A 25,459-nucleotide genomic window follows, 5' to 3' on the forward strand; every position below is an offset into this window, starting at 1 on the left:
GGGTAACAGCTTCATATCCCCATTTCCCTCTGCTGGCTGGACTCTCATGCTGGACTACATCTTCCATGGTAAATCCTGGCCAGGGACACTTATGATGCAACCACCTCCACTCTCCATGAGGACAGACTAAAATCATGGGAAACACAGTCTGACTAGGGAGCCCAACCCTTATAGGAGAATGGGAGTCTGAAGTACCCAAACATCACCTCCCATGAAGCATCATGGCAGCATTTCCAAATCAAAATATTTCTGTTTTCAGCTTAGATAGATTAGATAGATATAATACACATACATTTATAGGCTGAAAACATATATATGGACCAAAACCAAAACACATTTATATCATTTCAATGATATTTTCCACAGAAGAAAACATTGTGTCCAATATGGGAACACAGGCCCTCACCTTTGGGTTCCAGTCCAGGGACCCTGTGAGGAGAAGATAAGATTTGTTTCTTCAGACTCCTCACTACATCCCTGGACTTCTTCTGACCTTGGCCTTCCTTCAGGCCCTTTCCCATAGCTCCAAAGGCTTTCTGTACATCTGTCTCTCTCTAGGCCTTTCCACTACTCTCTGACATCCAGACAGGGACTGCTGAGCTCTTCACATCACTCCCTGCATCCCTTTCTTTCCTTTCCTTTCATGTCATTTTATGGCACAGGGCCTCAGCATGTGAGGCTATGACTGCCACTTACTGCAGTTTTCGCATAATCAAAATCTATAACCTTTCACCCTGTCCTGTATCCTAAAAGAAAGCACAGTGATGCTTTTTTTAACGCTACCCTGCTTTCCCAGTACCTTCACCAATCCTTTCATACTATATTCTTTCATCTTGAGGCATCTCAACTCTTCATAAAGAATCTTTCTTCTATGTATTTCTCCCTGCATTACCATAGCAGATGCTCAACTGTTTCTTAATTTTGCATGTTTTGCACAACTTGTCTTTGTGTGTATTTAGTAGATATAAATTGTGATCCAGGCCACAGTAACCTGTTAGCACTCTAAATATAATTACTTCACTTCTTCTATCATAACTGTGAAATATAACATTATCCTCAAGTTTAGGACCTATTTCATAGAACCTTAATCCTTTTTTCTCTTTGTTCCATATTTCCTGTTAGTCCTTGTTAAGTGGCCTCTTAATAAAACTTGTGATGTCCTGTGTGTTCAGAGGGATCCTTATATCAGCCTCCTCCTTTTTCGGACATATTTTGATGCTTTATCTGCCTTTCATTGCCATGTGCCATAATCCATGCTATTACTATATGTATACCTAATTGTACTATCTCCATAGTGTGATGGGACAAGGCCAGATGGCTATAGGAAAGTAGTGAGAAACAGGTATGTTAGCCCCAGGCTAAACAAATCCCTGGTACCATGGAAACCAAATGGCAGTTTCTCCAGGTTGATCAGGACACCTGGGGCCAATTAACATCCTTCCAGAAAGCAGTGGAGACAGCTAGGTTGATTGGGACACCTGAAGCCAATCAGGGGCTGGCTGAAACTAGTTAAAAACCTCCCAGTTAGTCAGGTTGGGGGTGCACGTCAGGAACTGTAAGAAGAAGTTGTGCTGTTGGAGAGACTGAGCAGAGCACACCATATCAGGCACAAGGAAGGAGGCCCTGAGGTAAGGGTGAAGTGGAGCTTGAGGAAGTGGGGGCTGCTGTGGGGAAGTAGCCCAGGGAATTGTACGCATCCTGTTTCTAAAAAGTCAGCTACCATAGCTGATACTATTAGGGTCACTGGGCTGGAGCCTGGAGTAGAGGGCAGGTCCGGGCTCCCCTCTTTGTCCCCTGATTAATCACTGAGATTGGGAGACAACAGAGACTGTGCAAGGGAGGGTTGCTTCTCCGCACCTCCCTCGCTGACTTATGATGAAAATGGCTCAGTAGGCTGTGACCCTTGCCTCTAGAGAGAGAAGGTCTAAGTGAATGGTCTCAGTGAGCCTCTGAGGCTAGCGAAATTCACCAGGAAACGTGGGACCCACGGAGACAAGGACAGAGCTTTGTCACAATAGTTAAGAACAATTTTTCATTGATTAAATCATTCCTGCTTTCTGAGGCTCCCTTTCTAATTGCCTTTTATCTTGATAATGAGTCAGATAGGATAGCAACAGTAGCTGGACATTCATCCCTTATTGGGTCAGTGACATGAAGTGTGCCCACCAATCCAGACATCATAAAGGCCACAAAATTGGATAGTCTCAGATCTATTTATTCCAAATCCAGGGATACAAAAGGCCATTCCCACTCTACTCACGGTGCCATCTTTAGATCCATCAGTTTAGATCTGGCAATGCTGACGCATTTGCCATGTATAAACTCATAAATTTTATTTGTCATCTTTGATGGTCCTGCTCTTCCCTTTGTTTTAGCGTATAATTGCAAATCCATAACTGCAGAGGCAACCGTCCAGCTATCATTTGATTTCCAATTACTAAAGATTTTAATCTCTTCCAGTCCTTCCTTTTCACTTAAGACTTTTACCCACCTTTTGTCTCTGTTAGCATGAGGAAGTTTATGCTGTCCAGTTACATCTTGCTTATTTAATTCCCAACAGTCATTGTATATTGTTTATTATTCTTATCTCCACTGTTTCTATTAACCATATCCTAAAAAGTTAAATCTAACAATTTCATCCTTAAATTGATAAGCATTTCTCTGATAGATACTTATATCACACCCAATGGTATCAGAGTACTGACACATGTGATTCACAGACCTTAGCCTCCTTCTCGTCAGGGTTTCCTCCCTTTATGCTCATCATCCAACTCCTCTCTCAGCTCAGCTTTATCTTCTGTGGGGCCTGCCCAATCTCCAGGTGCACTAACTGAGGTCTCCAGCTCTAGTTAACCCTTTTTAGTGCCAGTGTCTGGTATATACTCCCTGTTCCAAAAGCACAGCCTGTATAAGTGTGCTATTTCCCCCTGTGGTACTTCTGAGGAGAAAATTCAATAAAGGTTTGCTATTTTAAAACTATAACTGTGCAGTTTATTATTCAATACAAAAGGTATTTTTAGGTAATATGACAGCTAAATTCGTATAGATTTCTTCTCTAAAAGAATGCAAGACTAATATTGTGTGTCATAGAATCAAATTATGCATTGTCTTATTTTTTAAATGTAACTTTTTATTGTTTTTGATAAAATGTCAGGGAAAATAAACATATTGCACAGTTAGGATAGTATATGAATCCTGAGAAAAATCAATATACATATTTATTACAATTCTATAAATACATAAAACCGGAAGGGTAGTGTTCTGTTTTCTACTCTCCACACAATATTAAGAAAATAAGGAAACCACACAGACATAACTGCTTTTAGTAACTATATACAATAAAAGCTTTTTTCACTGGCATGTTAGGGGAACGGAAGTACTGGTAAATTAAAAGTGCTGGTTAACTCAGAGGGAGAGCTTTGTAGTGGGAGGCGGATGAGGGGCAGGGGCATGGGAGGGGCTGCAGGGTACACTCTTGGAGGGAATTTGGGTCTCGAAGGGGGTTTGGGCATGGGAGGGGGCTCGGGTGCTGGATGGGGGTCCCTCAGCTCTGGTGGCTCCCTGCAAGTGGCTGCCCATCCCTGCTGCTCCTGGTGGCGGCACAGCCAGGCGGCTCTGCAAGCAGGCATACTGGACAGTTGCGAACTTTCATGTGGTAAATGAGCACTCCGACTTTCACAATCAGCCAAAAATCAAGCTAATCAAATTTCAAAACTAGGCCAAAACAAGCCAATCCTAAGAACCGCAACACTCTATGTGACTAGATCCTCCCGGCATGCAGTCTGGGACTGTGGTGGGCCTGCTGTGCACCTTTGAGGGCTTGTCTACACTGGCAATGCACTACACTGCCGCAGCAGCGCTTTAACATGGCCGTGTGGTCACGGCGCAGTGCTGGGAGAGAGGTCTCCCAGTGCTCTAAAACAACCACCCCCATGAGAGGAATAGCTACCAGTGCTGAGAGTGCGGCTCCTAGCACTGGCCCATTGTTTACACTGGCGCTTTACACCGCTGAAACTTGCTTCGCTCAGGGTGGTATTGTTTCACACCCCTGAGCCAGAAAGTTGCAGTGCTGTAAACTGCCAATGTAGACCAGCCCTAACTCTCTCTCCACCCCCCTTGTCCCTGCTTGCTGCCCCTCATCTCTGCTTGCCAGGAGCCGAACAAAAAAAGAAGCAACAAGCTACAAGCCAACCAAGCAATAAGGTACAAGACAAAAACTAGCCAACAAGCAACTCACAAGCCAATTAAGCCAAAAACAAGCCCAATTTCTGCATTTTTTTCGCGAGTTTGACATGTCTGGCATGTTGCCTCCATCGGCAGGCACCACTCCCCGTCATTCCCATTGGCCGTGGTTCCCAGCTAATGGGCTGGAAACCACGGAGCTAGTGCTTGAGGAGGAGGGACAGAGGCAGAGTGCCTGCAGAGCCTCCTGGCCACGCCTTGCCAGCAACAGCAGGAATGGGGAGCTGCTGGAGGTGATCACTCCCCCACATCCGGCACCCTGAGCCCTTCCCGTGCCCCAACTCCCTGCCCCAAGCCCCTTCCCGGACTCAAAACTCCCTTCCAGAGTGCACCTTGCAGCCTCTCCAACACCCCAGACCCCTGCTGACCCCGCACCAACCACACTATAAACCGGACTATCAGTACAGATCAGAAAAGCTGGTTTATAGACCATGTCAGTTGGTGAAGTGCCAGATAAAAGAGCTTTTACTATATAAGGATCAGATTTTGTCATGGATATTTTTCGTACAAATCACGGACAGGTCACAGGCAATAAATAAAAATTAATGGAAGCCCATGACTTGTCCGTGATTTTTACTAAAAATATCCCTGACAAAATGGGGAGGGAGGAGGGTCCAGCACCCACAGTTGCTGGGGAGATCCGCAGGGCTCCCACTGCCCCCCTGGGCTGGGCTGCTGTGGGAGGTCTCCCACCACCCCCCTGGGCTGGACTGGGTTTCTGTGGGAGGGCTCCTATCGATCGCCATGGCTGGGCTGCTGGGGGGATCCCCCATTGCCTGCCATGGCTGGACTACTGCAGGCTCCCTGTGCATTCCCCCTGCCACCTGCCACATCTGGTCTGCTGCAGTGAGGGGGGGTGAGTCCCCCACCGTCTGCCATGTCTGGGCTGAGGAGGGTTCGCCCTGCCCACCCCCACCACCCTCCATAGCTGGGCGGCTACGGGGGGCTCCTGCTGCCAACTGCAGTTGGGCTGCTGTGGAGAGCCCAACTGCCCACGATGAGTGGGAGCTCTGGGAGACCCTCAAGGATCTCTGGGGTCCCCCTGCTGCCCAGTGGATAGGAGCTGTTTTAAAGTTTGGGTGGTAAAGGGTCATGTGACTTGGGAAGTTCTAACCAGCAAGTAGAGGTGATAAAAGGTTGCAGCACCCTGTGATGGGGGCTGTCCATCATAGAGACAACCCAATGCTAACATCTATTACCTGCTGAGACAACATGGCAAGAGTTGAGAAGATTGAAGATTGCTTACCTCTTCTTGTCCTGAGTATCCTGGTGTTTGTGTTCATGGCTCCTGTCACTTGATGTCCTGTGATTCTGGTGGTGTCCTTGGTTTCCAAGCATCCAGTGGCCTGTGTAAACAGTGAGAAGAATGGTGATGTGTTAACCCTTTTATTTAGTCTTATCCACCCCTGGTGTTATATGGTTTGAGGGCTTTGGCTTAAAGCCTGTTTGTATTGTTAACACTTAAGTGGTTTTCCCTGCTTGTTATTTGGGTATAATTGTTGGGGGTTCTTTAATAAACTGTTTTGTTCTGCACTTAATCCTTGGTTTCTTGGGAATAAATCAATAACAGATGATAGATGCGGGAGTGGGAAGGACTTGCAATGTGGGAGTTTGGGCATAAGTAGGGTTTCCAGCTCCCTTAGTTGTTAACAGTGGGAGCTGTTGGGTGGCTCAACACTTTTGAAAATGATGCAAGTGCCTAAATACGTGAAAGCGTTTAGCCAGGTATCTTTGAGGACTGGGTACAAGCTAACAAAAACACCAGCTCAAGTCCCCACCCGCACAATATTTGCATTAACACCCACTGATCTGAATGTAGATCTTTTAAAATCAATTATATATCTTGAGTCGATTATATAAAAGGACAATAGATAATGAAAAAAAATAAGAAAATTAAATCTATATAAAGGAATTTGAGAAGCAGGGGTTTTTTTCTCACAGATTCATTGGTTTTATTATTAGATCAGAAAGACAATTTCTATCCTATTGATATATGTATATTATCTGAGAAGTGATGAACATTTTTATTAGTTCTAAGCTTTCCCTCCACACTAGGTACAAGGGTATTTGTTTTTAAATTAAGGTATTAACTATCCTACAATTCTGGGTAAAAACCTTACAAGGAACCCTAATAGGCAATACTTTCTTTCTCAAAATCACTTAGTCTCTTTATGAAACAAGGAAAACTTCATTAGGGAATAAAGGAATATAGCATCAACTTGGCAAAACACAGCAACAGTATATCCTTATGAATGATAAGTAAAACATTGTCCCACAGTGACTTTAGCCATAGTCTGTTAACTCCGTTCTGCCCCTACCAGTGTTAACTTTCGATAGGTAAATGTTCCTTTTCCAGAGATACAAGGTACACTCGGTAAGGCCTATTTACAGGCCATTACAATGTGCTGCCTGGTGCATCCAGCTATTGCAATTCCAGCTTTATTTAGGACCCTCACTGGACTTCCCTCAGCTTTGTTTCTGTCCTCTGCAGGTTCAGCAAAGAGACCTCTCATTAGCATAGGATACTTAGTAGAAGGGAAGGAGTGACATGTAACACTCTGGAACAGAGTACATAGGAGCCCCTTCCCCCTCACTCACTTCAATTTCACCACCCAACCAATTCCAAGTTTATGTATAGTTGTGGTGACTCACAAAGTGTCAGTGGAAGAATTCTGGGTAGAAAACTAAAGAAAATTAAGCTGCCTTCATGGCCATACTTCTGCTGGGGCCAGAGAGCTTGTTCCCCTTTGGAGGTTCTGCCCATCCTTAGTTTATGCAGATGAACCAGCTCTGTGGCCATTCTTCCCCCTGTTCACTTCCCATTTCCTTCTAATACTAATAGTTTCTGCTACTACCAAGTGTACGAATCATGGACATGAAAAAGTTCTGTTAGCTCATTGAGTTTCAACAAGGGCATCATGATACCATGACCTCCACATACTGCTCCCCCACATATATGTGAGGTTGATACCAGCTAGATGCGAGAGAATAGTGGGAAGAAGGGACCCTGATATGGATGAGGTTGAGACCCCTGGATCTAGTTCATCTTTTACTAGTGAAAGTTTAAGGTATATAATATCTAATGCAGTGTCCTGTTTATCAACTTCATTGGGAAAAAAAAAGCCTTCATCTTGAATTTCACTGTTAGGATATTTTTTCCCTTTTATACTTACATACCATTATTATTAGTTTCACTGTCTTCTACCACCCGAAAAATTCTACTCTCCCTTTAGTATTTACATATGTATGATACTTGTAGATATCCCCTCCTGAGCCACTATTTGGCTAAGGTATACATATTAATTCTTTCAGACATCCTTAAACATTAATACCTTCAGCTCCTTCACAGAATCATAGAAATTAGCATTGGGAAAGGCTATTTTGTCACCAGATATTTCCTCCTTCAGATGTATCAATGCTCCATTTTTTGCGATATTTACTAATGTTATGTCCAATATTACCTTACATTTGTGACACAATGGCACTCTCACCACTTCCCTTGGGAGACTGTTCTGCTCATTTTGGCCATGGATCTCATTGACAAGATTGATTTCATCCTAATTCTCCACGTTTTTGCAGTGTGTGCAGTGTTGTGTGGCAGACCTGTGCAAAATGGGTACAAAACACTAGTGCATCAGAATGGTAGTATTTTGCATACATACCAATGGTTACATAAACTGAAAAGCAGTGGAGAATCAGGCCCTTACCCTATATTTTCCACTTCTAAATTTTATACCATTTCTTCTAGTTAGCTCCTCTGCATCACACTGTGTAACTTCTATTCTTCATCAGACATTTAGATTGTTTCCATGACCACCCTTAGTTGTTCCTTAGTTAAGCAATATGTATTTTTATCTATGCTCAAATTAATCTCTCCAGCCCTTTCTAATCTGCTCCCACAAAATGGACTCCAAAGGAAAAAAAAAAGTATTTTGGAGTAAAACATATGTCAGATATTAATTCCACAGATTCTGTTCATTGATCCAATATAACAGCTTAACTTAAAGACAAATACCCATGTACCTAATGTGATAATATACACACTTCAATAAAATATAAATTGACTTTCTGATACAATTCTTATCCAGTAATAAAACCTATGAATCTGCGAGAGAAAAAATCTGCTTCTCAAATTTGTTTATGTGGAGATATTTTCTCATTTTTTTCCTTCATTGTCACTTGTCCTATTATATATTGACTCAAGGTATGTAATTGATTTCAAAAGATTTACATTCCCCTCAGTGGATACTAATGCAAATATTTCTAGGTTCTCCATACCATTTCTTAAATTATCTATCTATGAACATACCTAAAAGACACAATATCTTAATCATTTGTAACATTAGGCCTTTGATTGTTTCAATAATGTGTTTAATTATGCCTTATTTGCCCCAAAACACTGTTGTATTTGGCTGAATCTTACATGCAGAACTTCCTTTTGGTTTTGAGTTACTTTGGTTGCTCTCTCATTCCACAGCAAACTCTCCTCTACACTTGTCTCTTACAGCTTTAAATCATTTTTTGCTGCTCTTTTCTGAACTCCTTCCAATTTGTTGACATCTTTCTGGTGGTGAGATGCATAAAATTTTATCTTAGGTGCTATCTTTCACAGTGTGGCATACCCAGGGACTATCAGCTTCCTTAGTTTGTGAAATGATGCCTTTGCATATTGTAAGCAGCCAGCATCATAGACTGGTGTGCCTGTGTGCATCTCTGCTGCTATATCATGTCTGCTTGGCTGTAGAACTAACATTTTATTGGTTTACATGTTAACATTTTCTCATATTTCTTCCAATAAACAGTATCTGATATTTAAACAGGCTTCTAACTAGATACTACTTTGCTCCAGAGACAGTCCAGTTCTAAATTATTTATTCACATAAATATTATTTGTTGTTTGTGTAAGTCTGTTTTCTCTCAATAAATTAACAGACAGATATTCTGCATATGTTCAGAAGTGTGTTTTTTTAAATACATGTGTGAAAAAATAATTAAAGAGCTTTATAAAACTGTTTTCTATAATAAATTACCTTAATACTATCACTATTACATTTAAGGTCTGATTAATTAATACCTTAATTAACTGCCATAATGAAAGAAATAAGATCAATTTGTGACATGCATATATTTTACAAACTATTAATACCAGGCTCTGGTATTTATTTTTTATTTATTTTTTAATGTAAACATAAGACAAAAAATAAATGTATATCTCTTGAACATAAAAATATTCAAGATAATTGGCAGCATATTTTTTTCCCAGACCGTTACATTTTAGTCAATTGGAAGTCACATAATAGACTGCATCTTATGGAAGTTAAGACAGCAAATTATCTGCTGCATTTTAACATATAACCCCATTAAGTGTAATTAGCCCAAAGTTTCATTTAGTTTGCTTTGGGAAGCATTATATATTCCTGGTTGTCAAAGAGGAAACTGTCTCTATGGACAGGAGACAGACCACAATGATTGCATTTCTATCTTCAGTGAGCCAATTTTCTCCCCATCAAAACACAATTGTTACTATTTGATGTACCATATTTGTTAATTTCACCAATAAATACAGAAGCCAATTCTATGCCATAACATACAGGCCAATTTGATAGGATGTGACTTTCATAATGTGTATAAAACATATGCCAATTTTGGGTCAGATTGACTACAGCCTTATTCAAAAATATTACATCCATATAAAACTCAAGTAAAATGATAAATTAACCATGATCTTTAAAATGCTATTTTAATCTGTGTTTCAGAAAGGTCCATAATCACATGCCTAACTTTGATGGGATTATTCAGATGATTAAGTTAGGTATGTGCTTATGGACCTTGCAGAATTAGGGCTTTGTTCTTCATCTGTTTGACTAGTCTATATATAACGGTTTTGGTTCCATGTCTTGATTGTGTGTGTATACTGGCGGGGGACAACAAGCTAAGAACATTTTGTGTTAATTTATATTTTCCAGTAATTGAACTGAAGAAAGAAAAGTTTTTATGAAGGTCCCCTAGCAGCTCCATAGTTAAAACTGTAATCACATTTGCCAGACTAAAATTTATTTCTTTACAATTTTCAAATGTCATACACACTCCCTTCATGGGTCACTTGACCTTTCTATCGTGCTCTGTTGGTGAAAAGTCTGATAACTTTGACATAGAAAATATTTTAAAATTAGCACTTTTTAAGTTGTTTCCTGACAGTCTAAGGTGTGGGGAATTTTGATAGTATTGAATATTACTACTTAATATAAAATTAATTAAACATTTAAAGGAGGCACCTATGGTATCAAACCATTGACAAGATCACTTAGGCCAGAATTTTGAAACTTGTTCAGAACCACAGGTAGTTGGAAAACAGAAAATCTGGTCCTTATTGAGGTACCTGACTGAAAGTTGATCTGTCTGGAAAATCTGGCCCCATATATGAGTGATGAACACTTGAAAATCTGTCCCTAAACTTCAATTCTGATCAGATAAACTAGTGCTCTTCAACACCTAGTGCTCAATTTTCCTCATGTTTTTGAAGGAACTGCCATTAATTCCCTTAGAAAGACATTGTCCCAAGTGATGGGCTTGAGTTACTTGGCTTGGGAATGTGGTTCTCCATGACAGAAAGGTGTGATAAACTACAAAGTGGTAGCAAAGCTAGTCTACAGAGGCAACTCTAATCTAATGAATGGAGTAGCTTCCACAGTCTAATGACCACACTCCACAGGGACAAAAATAATGATTCAATTTTATGACTCCATATAATTGTTGACTTGCTCATCAGTCATATTCTGTAGAGTTTTCAAAGGGGTTTGTTATTGTATAGATCTTTTGATTAAGTTTCCCCGCCCCCTTGCACCCCCATAATACAATGCATTGAAAAGAAGGAAAGATAAAAAGGCACAGAGAGGTGGCATGAAAAAATGGCAGGCCAAGTAGTAAGCATAGTATATAATTGAGCTAGAAATCTTAGGCTGCATTCTTTCTTCAATACACATGAGTAATTTCCATTTATATTAGTAGGAATTATGTGTTCCCATCACAGGAAAAAAAGGATCCTTTTCCTTAAGATTTCTGCCTGTCTCATCTCATGTTTATTAAGTGAAAATGAAATAAAAGATACAGTTAAAATAAACAGAAAGACTGCATACTTGAAAAAAGATTATAGCATATATTTACAAAAATTGAAATATGGGCCACAAGACACACCAGAAAATGCTGGGGGCAAAAAAGAAGCCTACCAGAGAAATTTCCCCTTTCCAGCTCTATTAAAAAAATGACCTCTTTGAAAGAATGCAATTAGGATTAGCAAAAATCAAGCTCCCAGCAACACTGAGGAAATAACTAAATACATTCTGTGCATGTTTTTATGGGGGAAACAATAGCTTCACTGCCATACCAGACAGAGAAGTTGCTGGAAAAACAGAGATCCCTGAAATCCCACCATCTGAACCCTGGAGTCATGTTGAAAGGAACAAGATGTGACAGGAATCCTCCACCTCTTCCGAGTTATGTACCTAATACTGCACTAATGTGTACTGTGATGGGGCAAGACCAGATGACTATAGAAAAGTAGTGGGAGACAGATATATTAGCCCCAGGCTAAACAAATCCCTGTTACCAGGATAAGTAAATGGCAGCTGCTCCAGGTCAGTTAAGACACCTGGGCCCAAATAAAATCTTTCCAGAAGGCAGGGAAGATAGTTAGGTTGATTGGGACACCTGAAGCCAATTAGGGGCTGGCTGAAACTAGTTAAAAGCCTCCCAGTTAGTCAGCTGGGTGCACGTGTCAGGATCTGTAGGAGGAAGCTGTGCTGTTGGAGGAACTAAGCAGTACAAACCATATCAGGCACAAGGAAGGAGGCCCTGCGGTAACAGTGAAGGAGATATTGAGTGGGTCTGCTGTGGGGAAGTGGCCCAGGGAATTGTACACGTTCTATTTCCAAAAAGTCAGCTACCATAGCTGCTACTATTAGGGTCCCTGGGCTGGAGCCTGGAGTAGAGTGCGGTCCCGGGCTCCCACCACCCCACCCTGATTAATCACTGAGACTGGGAGACAACAGAGACTGTGTGAGGGAGGGAGGCTTCTCCTGACTCCTTTCCTGGCTTATGATGAAAATGGCTCAGTAGTCTTTGACCCTTGCCTCTAGAGAGAGAAGGGCTACGTGGAGGGTCACAGTGAACCTCTGAGGCTAGCAAAATCCACCAGGAAGCACAGGACCCACTGAGACAAGGACAGAGCTTTGTCACAGTACTCAAAATTGTATGGGAGTGTTTTGGTACAGAAGGACCAAGATACTGACTGGTTGATGTAGTTCAGGAACCAAAAACTCATGTCTTTAAAAAGGGTCTTCAAAATATTATCATAAAAATTAATTTGATCAAGCAGAAGCTTCTAGCTGGAGGCCTGGAGTAGCTTTTGGCAATGACCAATACAACTTTTTTTCTGATGACTTGAAAACTGAAAGATGAAAGGTAAAAGCAGTTAATTTTTAAATGCTGTAATCTGTCAGTTTGTTGACTTTGCAAGTAACCATTCACAGTACCACAGCCTTTCAACCAATAGCAAGCATGAGCTATTGTTAGAGCTGAAAGAAAACATTCAGGACTCCAGTCTGATAACACAAAGTAATCTGGTTTGGAGTTTTATTATTTTTATGCCAGAGGCAGAGAATGCTTCAAAATTTCTGAACTTTGAAAACTCTGAAAATTTTCAGAACTACAACACTTGTATATTTATGAGTTGGAATTGTATTGGCTCAAGTGATGGCCCTATGTTCCATTCATCTAATGCTGAAACACTGACAAATGTTGGCAAGAGAAAACTTTCTCCGTGAGTCATCTCAGAAGTCCTCTACATTTTCCAAAAAATATTGGTGGTCAAGAATCATTTGTCCATAAACCTGCCTCTTCCACACAGATTACCAAAGAACCAGAAGAATCCGTCCAGGTACTAGGAGAAATGAAAGAAGTTCAAGTTGTGAAAGGTCACACAATCAAAAAGAAAGTTCACTTTTGATCACCTATAAACTGTTCTTCAAACAGTATTTAAAATACATCTATTTCAGTATATGTATGTTCCTTTGCTACATTACACACAAAGTTTTGACTGGCTAATGCCTAGTTTCTAGTATTTTGAATACTTTTGCTTATTCAATTCTTAGGAAAAGCTACTGATTGTGGGGATATTTTAAAAATAAAACTTACTTCTGAGAGTGCTGTGGTGAGGATTAATTAATGTGTACATGCTAGAAGATGAAAAGCACTATTGAATATTTTTATTTGTTTTTCTCTGTTGCCCTATTCCTGATTTCTAGAACTTTAGGACCAGCAAACCTCCACATACATGCAGTCCTAATTACCATAAATCAATATTATTAAAAAAACAGAAAACCAAAATAACTGTAAATATTTACCATGGAGCATTGGAGAATTATTTTTTGCCAGAATTGTGTCCTACAAAGAGCTGTTTCAAACTGTTGAGTGACAAATCATTTTATTCCCCAAATTACTAAAATACATAGTCTATAAAAACAAGGTAGGGTGGGCAAAATCTTAATAATAGTTTCTTTTAATCAGGGATGTGACCCACAGTTTAACTCCCATCAGGTTTTCTACCCTATCTTAGAAGATTTCATAATTAAAAATAACTAAAATAACTACTGTTAAGTATGACTGTTTTATGATTAAAAAGAAGAAAAAAATAAGAAACCAAACACTGTGTAATGTTAACTCAAGTAACCATATTTTATGTTTCTTTGTGGAGAATTTTTAACAGATATTGCACCTTTGAGAGTGGGTCAACTTCAGGTGAGGCTTCCTTCTGTAGTTAAGAGCAAAATATATTATTTCCAAAATTAGATGTGAATCCTGTATTAATGTGTCCTAGATAACAACACCATTTATAAATCAGCAAAGGTGAGTAATCCTAACTAAGTCTTATGAATCCAAAATAAAGTATTCAAATTCAATTACCTAAAATAAACTATGCAAGGAGCTGTTTTATTAAAGGCAAATTAATGAATATTAAGAATATTAATTTCAATTTGAATATTCCAAAACTTAATTTGAATAATGTTTACCAAGGAATACATTGTCTAAATCATTTTTGTGTTTAACAGGAGAAGCTGTCACTATCTTAAATTACAATATATCAGAGGGGTAACCTGTTCGTCTGGATCTGTAAAAGCGACAAAGACTCCTGTGGCACCTTATAGACTAACAGATTTATTGGAGCATAAGCTTTTGTGGGTGAATACCCACTTCGTCGGATGCATGCAATAGCATTTGAATATCCCATTAAATTATTATAAGAAAAATAATAAATCAAATTCCTCGGCAGTGCTTTGGCAAACTTCCTCTCACTCATGATGTTGAAGTCTCGATGGTGTCATTATGTACAGAAGTAGTGCTTTACTGCTTCTTCTTGATGCCATATGTTGGCTCCTTGGTCTCGTTGCTCTAGTTCACTTGATTGGAAGGGATGAGATGCACAGACTGAGATGAGAATGTGGAGATAGGAATGCTGTTGAAATTGAGAGATGAGAGAGTGATGCATACTTAATTTGGAGAGATTTACACTCTTCTTTCAGGTTTCAGAGTAGCAGCCGTATTAGTCTGTATCGATGAAGTGAGTTGTAGCTCATGAAACCTTATGCTCAAATAAATTTGTTAGTCTCTAAGGTGCCACAAGTACTCCTGTTCTTTTTACTCTTCTTTCAGAGATTCATTGAAGGAATAAAACACACCTCTTTTAGTGCTTGGTTGGATTTAAATATTACTTGCTGTTACCCTTTTGCTCTCTCAACACACACCTAGCATCTATGATAGGTCCGTACTCAGGGTGGCTAACCCTTCCCGTTGCTCGAACCACTGTGGCTGTATTCTATTTTTAGTGTTATACCTCAATCAGGAATAGCACAGATATGTCTCTTCAAGCTGAGAATCACACCTCAGCTCAAAATGTTAGATCTACCCTTAGTGGGAGAAAGCAGAAATGTTCTAGGAATTTATTTAATTAGCCTGCGCATTTCAGTTAATAAAACCGCATCCAGAAATATAAATATATAAGCTATTATTCTTTAAGTACCATATATAAGTCTTTTTTTTTTTTACAGTTAGTGAAGGTACAGGCATATGTGTAACAACCTGGCACAAGAATAAATTATTATATTTTTATTAATAACAATTTGTGCATCAGTATTAAAGCTTACCTCCTAAAGAATAATACATCATTCTGTACAAATATACCATTATTTTTTTTTGTGGTCTGATTCCTTCACCATTGCTCATGTTGAGTAACAGCTTAAACTACACCTTTGACCTGTTGTGATGCTGCCCAGCAGGCTGCCAGCTCAAACTGAGGCAGCAGGGGCTAATTCACTAGCATGTTAATTGCAACCAACAAAATGTTAAAAGGTCATAGTGTGTTCAAGCCAATTCACTTGTTAGAATAGAACAAAGGGGCATGTTATCACATTACAAGTACATGTCATATGCCTGATCATTACATTTGCCCTAAATGCTTAAAAACTAGTGAAATGATAATGTCACAAATCAGATGTCAAGAATTGGAATACATTTGCAAACTGGACACCATTAAATTAGGCTTGAATAAAGACTGGGAGTGGATGGGTCATTACACAAAGTAAAACTATTTCCCCATGCTTATTTGCCCCCCCACCCCCCCACACACACTGTTACTCTCATCTTCTTGTCAACTTTTGGAATTGTGCCATCCTGATTATCCCTAGAATTTTTTTTTTCTCCTGCTGATAATAGCTCACCTTAATTGATCACTCTCATTATAGTGTGTATGGCAACACCCATTTTTCATGTTCTGTGTGTGTGTGTTTGTATCTATATATCTATATATCTTCCTACTGTATTTTCCACTGCATGCATCCGATGAAGTGGGTTTTAGCCCATGAAAGCTTATGCTGAAATAAATTTGTTAGTCTCTAAGGTGCCACAAGTACTCCTCATTCTTTTTGAAATGATAATGTTATTGTCTTCACTCGTCTGAAATGTGTTGATTTACACTGTACTGAGTTAGCCCTAGATCAAACAGATGTATTAGCATTTAGATGTGAGTTCACTTAATATGTAAAACTTCTTGAAAACTAATGAAGGACTGTTTTTGGCTATCACATTGTTCCAGTAAACTAATGAAAGATTGTTTTGATGGCTATAACTAAATACATTATCTCTAAATTCTTAATAAATCAGATGGGAACCTCAGAACTATGTATGAAGGAGCATGTTAACTTCAAAGAATGGGTCTTTGTGTTCAACAATGGAAAATCCACAAACTTTGTCTACAATTAGTCAAAAAATCAAGAGCCCATGCTGTGCTCAAAACACTTGCCAGGCTGTTTTCAACTATAAGAAGGAACCATGGGAGCAATTCTGCATCGCTGGACTGCTGGATTCTGATGGGGAATCCTGAGCAATTGTACAGAGGTCCCCAAAGCCATTTTGGGTAACCCTGAGAGACTTATGGAAACTAATAGAAATTATATCTCTACTATCATTCGAACTACAAACTTAGACTCACCTTTAATGTATTTTACCTAGTTTAACTTCTCAATAACTCTTATTTCTTTTTCTTAGCTAATAAATCTTTAGTTTCTTAGAGAAATTGGCTACAGCACTGACTTTGGTGAGATCAAGAGTATCCATCGACTGTGGCCCTTGAGGTTGGGATTAAACTAATTTGTGGTGAATTTTGGTTTGAATAACCTTTCATCATAAAGTCTAGTTTGTCTGGATGGTGAAGTGGGACTGGAGGGTGTAAGGGGTAGTCTGCCTGTCCATGGCTCCATGTTAAGGCTAATATAGTAGTCCAGGAGTTCACATTTGTTACTGGCTTGGTGAAGTCTAATGATAGGATATACCACTAGCTTGTGCTGTCTGCCCTGTTTTCTGAGATTTCTGTTGACCTGAAATTGGCGCTGTCAGCTGTAAGCCATACCAGACAGCATGACATCTGTATTCTGTCTCTTGATGGCGATATAAAGGGAACAAATTACCTTCTTAATACTCTATGCAGGGTACCTGCATAGTTGATCACACTTCAGGGAAGAGTGAGGAGCCGCTTCTCCCCATTGCACTCAAGTGGTTGGGGAGTTTATCAGAAGGGTCCTGGAGCAGTTAGAGCCATGATTTCCCTCTCCTGACAATGGGGTGGCCAAGGCGCCTGAAGCACAACGTGGCCCATGGTCAGCTCCCGGGGGTGGGAGGAGTGCAAGAACATGACACATCCTTACTCAGGGCTTGTTTTAAAATCCCAATATAGCTTTTAATTTGCAAGTAGCTTCCTTCATTTCAACAGGACTACTCGCAGAGTAAGGTATTATTTAATGTGAGTTAAACTGGTGGAGTTGGGTCTTTGAGTAGAGTTTTATAAAGCTTTTCTATATATAACTTAGAAACAGCTTGCAGCAAAACAGTGTTAGACTATGCTTAGGGCTTGGGTGTATCACTAATGTAGAAATTGCTCAGTGCCTGTCAGCAAGGAAAAACGAATGTGCTAGCTAATTTACCAGACTTGGAGGCATGTCATAAGACCTACTTCAAGGGTCGGCAACCTTCGGCACACAGCCCATCAGGGTAATCCGCTGGTGGGCCGCGAGACATTTTGTTTACGTTGACTGTCCACAGGCCTGGCCCCCTGCAGCCATGGTTCACTGTTCTCAGCCAACAGGAGCTGTGGGAAGCAGCAGCCAGCATGTCCCCGTGCCCTGCTCCACTTCCCGCAGCTCCCATTTGCCGGGAACGGTGAACCGTGGCCACTGAGAGCTGCGGGGGGCCAGGCCTGCGGACAGTCAACATAAACAAAAGGTCTTGCGGCCTGCCAGCAGATTACCCTGATGGGCCGTGTGCCAAAGGTTGCCGACCCCTGACCTACTCTATAAACAGTGAAGCCCTGATAGATCATTTGGAGAGTAAGTTTACAATGAGATCTTTGTGCAGTTTTTATCCCTGATCTTCTCGTGTGCACCAGTCTGCCCTACAACAGATTTATCAGCTGGAGGAGAGATGTGGCCTAAAAATAATTTCTCTGCAGAGCCAAGGAAAATGCAATAAGTAACATAGGGGCTCCATGAGACATTGGACCTTTCTTATGGATATGACTGAGACAACATTAGGCTGTGACTTTTCAAAAAAATACTGTTGGTTTAAAGAAGAAAAGAAAGAGAAGAAAAAAGAGTCATAGGTAGAGATCCCTCAGTTGCTTAACAAAATGACCAGGAACTGGAGGATCAACTTGAAGCTCAGTTGGTTATTACATAGCAGAAAATTGAACCAGAAGGTAAATGTGTCTGAGATGTTGGGTAAGAATCTATTGTAAAGGAGCACTGACAGTTTTATTACCAGCCATATTTAGACATCCCAACCAACTTAAATTTGGCAAGAAGGAGCTATCCATTGGAAAAGTCTGCAAGAAATGACATTCATGAGAAAAAATAGTTTTCAGTTTTCAGATGTGTATCCATCTTTTCAATTGGTAAATCCTGAATAATGATCCCTTATTATCTCTTCTAGAAAATTTTATGTCAAAACTGTTTTTCAATGCAAAATTGGCTTTTTGACAAAAACATTTTTGCAGAGTGTCTAGGTTCCACAGAAAATTTCATTTTTCTTTTGTTGGAAAAAATTTCCCTCCCCACAAAAAAAGGTTTTGGTTTTCAGCTGATGACCAAAATATCGGGCTGCAAACCTAATACTTTGATTTGTATATACTGCTATAGTACCTCACAGGAGTTGTAGTTCTGTTTACTCATACCCCTGTAATGACCCTTTTGTGGGGCTGATTGGTAGGGAAGCGTCACTTAGTGGTCATGGCTTAGGCCTGTGATGTCAGGGGGATTGTTGGTAGGGAGTACTGTCTAGTGGTCAGGGCTTCGGCCTGTGACATGCAGGGGGGTTCTTGATAGGGGACCCTGGGCCGTCCCACTCCACTGGGCTCTGACCCAGGGCCCTTTGAGAGCTATCAGTGCTCTGACAGCCAGCGATATTTAAGGCAGCCCTCACCAGGTCACTTTCTACTATCTCCCTGTGATTATCCCAAAGTCACTATCTGGGGTAAGGCAGTATGAGGGATGTTGCTCAACCCAAGGGACCTTCTGGTGGCTGTGTGTAGCAAAGTCATTCTCCTTTCCTCTTGGGTGGCAACTGCCTCCTACTATGCTATGACCCAACCTCCTGGGGCCAGTTCAGTCCAAGGGCTTTCCCCTGCTGGATTAGTCCAAACAAAAAAAAGCGGGGGCAGGATCAATCAAGTTCAGAATTCATATGAGAGGGAGTGCTTCCCTCTCAGGTTGCCCCTGCAGCGGGCCCTGCCTTCCTTCAGAGAGGGACCTTTGGGCAGCAGTTTAGGGAGAGATTCTGCCTTTCCTCAGCTTATCTCTCCTGGAGCTGCCCATAGCAGGTCTGCTCTCTTCTCTGGTCTGCCACCAAATGAGCTGCTCCCCTGCCTTTTAACTCCTCCTACAGGTGCAGCAGTGTTGACTGGCAATCAGGGGTTGGCAACCCTTGGAACATGGCCCATCAGGGTAATCCACTGGCAGGCCACGAGACATTTTCTTTACATTGACTGTCCGCAGGCACAGCCCCTCACAGCTCCCAGATGCTGTGGTTCACTGTTCCTGGCCAATGGGAGCTGCAGGGGAGCTGTGCCTGTGAACAGTCAACATAAACAAAATGTCTCTCAGTTTGCCAGTGGATTAACCTGATGGGCCACGTGCTGAAGGTTGCCAACCCCTGGGCTAGTCCCTCCTAATGCTCATACTACCATGGCTAAACTTTTATTTTTAGCACACTAGCTTGATCAGACCAAGCATGGAAATGGTGAGAGAACCTGGATTTCTGCAGGAAATGGCCCACCTTGATTATCATACGCATTGTGAAGACAGTGGTCACTTTGGATGGGCTATTACCAGCAAGAGAGTGAGTTTGTTTGTGGGAGGGCGGAGGGTGAGAAAACCTGGATTTGTGCTGGAAATGGCCCAACTTGATGATCACTTTAGATAAGCTATTACCAGCAGGAGAGTGGGGTGGGAGGAGGTATTGTTTCATGGTGTCTGTGTATATAATGTCTTCTGCGATTTCCACAGTATGCATCCGATGAAGTGAGCTGTAGCTCACGAAAGCTCATGCTCAAATAAATTGGTTAGTCTCTAAGGTGCCACAAGTCCTCCTTTTCTTTCTCCTTGAACTGGAATTTATATTTTTCAGCTTCAGTAAAGACATATCCTAAGTCACTTTTGAAAATGGGGCTTATGAGCCTATTTCTTTGCCTGGTCCTATAATGAGAGATAGAAAGCGCCGGTCATAATCCAAGGGCTTGAATTCCGTAGCTCACACATCACAATCTAGCACGGGCAGTAGTGTTCAAAACTCAGAAGATGGAGTGGAGGAGCTGAGACTTCACATCAATCAATAACGCTGAGTTGGCATAGCAATGGAGGGCACTCTCGATCCTGTTAAAGCATGTAGCAGTGGGCATTGCTGGGTAGTGTTGCACAAACGATCAAATTTTTTGGTTCAGTAGCTGGAAAAAAATCAGAAAAAAACAATCATTTTGTGCTGACCACAACATTTTCATTGACCTGAAATTAAATGTTTCATTTCCTTTTTGATTTTTTAAAACCATTTTAAAAATTAAATAGACAATTTTCACACATTTTCCAATAGTTTTGTGCCAACTCAAAACTGCATTTTTGACAAGTAAAATATTCACCCCCAACATGCTTAGGTTGTTATTGAGAGTGCTCCTTATCACTCCCAGATGCATTGAACCTGTCTGAGACACAATGCAACCAAGGTAATGCATTCTTCTGTAAGGTAAACAGGCCTCGAGTAAGAACATGAGATACTTTTTAGTAATAGCGCTGATTTTTCACCCAGTTAAATTATAGTTTCCCAATAGTGCCAGATCAGCTTCTCTTTAGCTGACATGTCAAAGGAGGTATGCAGAAAACTGCAGCTGTGGAGTCATCTCCTGTTGATTTCATATCCACAGGACACCTGTCCTTGTGGTTGATGATTCTTAGTATCAAAGTACCGCCAGTAAGGAGATGATGCTTCCTGGACTATCAAAATTCAATCTGTCCATCTCTTGGCTCTGATTAGTCTATGTAATTGAGGTAAGAGACCTGTAATCCCCTTATTTTCTCATAAAATCTCTGGAGAGATGCCACAGGGTGGAGCAAACCAGAACTTGCAACTTTAACAATCCAAGGAAACACTGAGGATGTGGTAATTCTTCTGCCACCATGACACCAAGAAGACCATACCCCTTCTGTCCTGAAGCTGGATGAAGGAAAGAGTCCAAGACTTCACATGCTTTACCAGCCGATCTAGCTGAGATCCCGAGTAAACTTGCTGCCTTAAAGACAATACTTAGTCTTTGAACTGCTATCCTGCCCTTGAAGCTAAAAACCAAGGAGCCAACATTGTTCTCTAAGTACTTTTTTAATGTTTTTTCTCTTTAGTGGAGGCATCCATTATCTTATTGTGGACACTGCATGTTTTAAGATGTGAATGCGAGAGTGAGTATCAAAAGAAATAGCATGTGCAAACTTTAAATTTTAAATAAATCCTATTCAAATTACCTGGTATTAATATCGGTCATAGAAGAGTGCAGGAACTGCTTTGCCAGTTAAGGAGAAGTTAGAAATGGTCAGCCACCCTGTAGAAAGTGAACAACCACTAACAGTGCTGCCTAGTGTCCAGACGGGGGGTTGGAAGTTCATAGAATATCAGGGATGGAAGGGACCTCAGGAGGTCATCTAGTCCAACCCCCTGCTCAAAGCAGTACTAATCCCCAACTAAATCATCCCAGCCAGGGCTTTGTCAAGCCTGACCTTGAAAACTTCTACGGAAGGAGATATCACCACCTCCCTAGGTAACACAGTCCAGTGTTTCACCACCCTCCTGGTGAAAAATGTTTTTCCTAATATCCAACCTAAACCTCCCCTACTGCAACTTGAGACCATTACTCCTTGTTCTGTCATCTGCTACCACTGAGAACAGTCTAGATCCATTCTCTTTGAAACCCCCCTTCAGGTAGTTGAAAGCAGCTATCAAATCCCCCCCTCATTCTTCTCTTCCGCAGACTAAACAATCCCAGTTCCCTCAGCCTCTCCTCATAAGTCATATGTTCCAGTCCCCTAATCATTTTTGTTGCCCTCTGCTGGATGTTTTCCAATTTTTCCACATCCTTCTTGTAGTGTGGGGCCCAAAACTGGACACAGTACTCCAGATGAGGCCTCACCAATGTCGAATAGGGGATAATGATCACGTCCCTCGATCTGCTGGCAATGCCCCTACTTATACATCCCAAAATGCCATTGGCCTTCTTGGCAACAACGGCATACTGTTGACTCATATCCAGCTTCTTGTCCACTGTAACCCCTACGTCCTTTTCTGTGGAACTGCTGCCTAGCCATTCGGTCCCTAGTCTATAGCGGTGCATTGGATTCTTCCGTCCTAAATGCAGGACTCTGCACTTGTCCTTGTTGAACCTCATCAGATTTCTTTTGACTCAATCCTCTAATTTGTCTAGGGCCCTCTGTATCCTATCCTTACCCTCCAGCATATCTACCTCTCCTCCCAGTTTAGTGTCGTCTTCAAACTTGCTGAGGGTGCAATCCACACCATCCTCCAGATCATTAATGAAGATATTGAACAAAACCGGTCCCAGGACCGACCCCTGGGGCACTCCACTTGATACCGGCTGCCAACTAGACATGGAGCCATTGATCACTACCCATTGAGCCCGACAATCTAGCCAACTTTCTATCCACCTTATAGTCCATTCATCCAGCCCATACTTCTTTAACTTGCTGGCAAGAATACTGTGGGAGACCGTGTCAAAAGCTTTGCTAAAATCAAGGAACAACACATCCACTGCTTTCCCCTCATCCACAGAGCCAGTTATCTCATCATAGAAGGCAATTAGGTTAGTCAGGCATGACTTGCCCTTGGTGAATCCATGCTGCCTGTTCCTGTTCACTTTCCTGTCCTCTCAGTGCTTCAGAATTGATTCCTTGAGGACCTGCTCCATGATTTTTCCAGGGACTGAGGTGAGGCTGACTGGCCTGTAGTTCCCAGGATCCTCCTTCTTCCCTTTTTTAAAGATGGGCACTACATTAGCCTTTTTCCAGTCATCCAGGACCTCCCCCGATCACCATGAACTTTCAAAGATAATGGCCAGTGGCTCTGCAATCACATACGCCAACTCCTTTAGTACTCTCGGATGCAGCGCATTCGGCCCCATGGATTTGTGCTCGTCCAGCTTTTGTAAATAGTCCCGAACCTGGTCACCTCCTCCCCATGCTGTGCTGCCCAGTGCAGTAGTCTGGGAGCTGACCTCGTTCGTGAAGACAGAGGCAAAAAAAGCATTGAGTACATTAGCTTTTTCCACATCCTCTGTCACTAGGATGCCTCCCTCATTCAGTAAGGGGCCCACACTTTCCTTGGCTTTCTTCTTGTTGCTAACATACCTGAAGAAACCCTTCTTGTTACTCTTAACATCTCTTGCTAGCTGCAACTCCAGGTGTGATTTGGCCTTCCTGATTTCACTCCTGCATGCCCGAGCAATATTTTTATACTCTTCCCTGGTCATTTGTCCAATCTTCCACTTCTTGTAAGCTTCTTTTTTGTGGATTTCACTGTTAAGCCAAGCTGGTCGCCTGCCATATTTACTATTCTTTCTACATATTGGGATGGTTTGTAACCTGTAACCTGTAACCTCCATAAGGATTCTTTAAAATACAGCCAGCACTCCTGAACTCCTTTCCCCCTCATGTTATTCTCCCAGAGGATCCTGCCCATCAGTTCCCTGAAGTTGTCAAAGTCTGCTTTTCTGAAGTCCATTCAAAGTCATCTCCCCATTCAAAACACAGTCCTGTCCTTTAGCACCCTTCTCCCTCAAGGGTTTACAGTCCTTCCCTTTTATGCATGGGGACTTTGGGTCATGTGCCCTTGAATGGTCAAAATCTTTTCCAGCTGCGTTCTCACCTGAAGTGAATGCTTTTGTTGTTGTAATGTCCTCCTTCGGTGTGAGGGAAGCTCAGGCCTGCTCTCTCCACCAGGCTCCAGGCAGGGACCCAACAGTGGGCAGCACCTTGGGATGCTAAGCAGCTGCCACAAACCACTTCTTTCCCAAGTCTCCTTTAGCATCACAGAATCTTCAGTCTAGTCTCTCACCGGCAGACTCAGTCAACTGTGTCTCCTTTGTAGGTTTGCGCAGGTCTGCATTGTCAGGCAATGAGTTTCTGGGCATCACTTTGACCCTCAGAGAAGCCATCTGCTCCTTTCCTCTCCCTGCCTCCCTCTGAGCTGCTCTGCTTCACTTTTTAAACCCCACCTCCATCTTGTGCAGACCCTCGGGTGGGGCTGCCTTGGCCCAGAGCTGTTTCTTAACCCCTTTCTCTCTGTTGTGGAGTTTGTATACCCCATCATACACCTGTATCACAGTGAATACATTAGGCATAAAAAGAGCAAAGGTGAAAGTCACCTGGTAATGTGACAACTTTGAAGGGCTTCAGTACTATTTCCAAGAGCTGGGAAGTAGATAATGCCCCTATGTTTCCAGGGATATTTTTGTAAGAGTTGATCACATGTTATGCTAATATTGTAATGATTTGATTGTTTATTTAATTATTTTTTTCCATTGTTAAAGCCATCCACATTATTGTATATTTGTTGATTTCTAAACTTAGTTCCAGTTGAAACTCTGATTTGATAATTATATTGCTAATTCATAGATAATAACATTTGTGATAGTTATTTCTAAGTCAAAAACATACTTTTTATTAAAAAAACCCATAAAAGTCAAAAAGATGGTCCTTCTGACAAAACTGTGGTAGGGTCATAATAGCTTCAACTAGGGTTAAAGGTTAAAGATGAAAAGGTCATTCCCAAAGCTAACACAAAGCTACTTGGCTTTGTCCCTAAATTAATAGCTTTATCTCTCACACCTCATTACTCAAGTTAGGCATGGGCTACAGTTTAAGAAATGAGAGCTCCAAATATGATTGTAATGATGTGTTAGGTTAAAAAGGACATTAGGATTTTTAAAGGAATTGTAGAATAAATTTAATTCCTGCTTCAAATGGATTAAATACTTAAAAAAATCAAGCTAATGAAAAACAAATCAAGAATTTTTGAGGAACTGTAAATTCAGACTATTTTTTGCTATTACTTTCTTATGTTTAAGAAC

The sequence above is a fragment of the Chelonia mydas genome, chromosome 1, assembly GCF_015237465.2.
Source record: "Chelonia mydas isolate rCheMyd1 chromosome 1, rCheMyd1.pri.v2, whole genome shotgun sequence".
Taxonomy (NCBI): Eukaryota; Metazoa; Chordata; order Testudines; family Cheloniidae; genus Chelonia; species Chelonia mydas.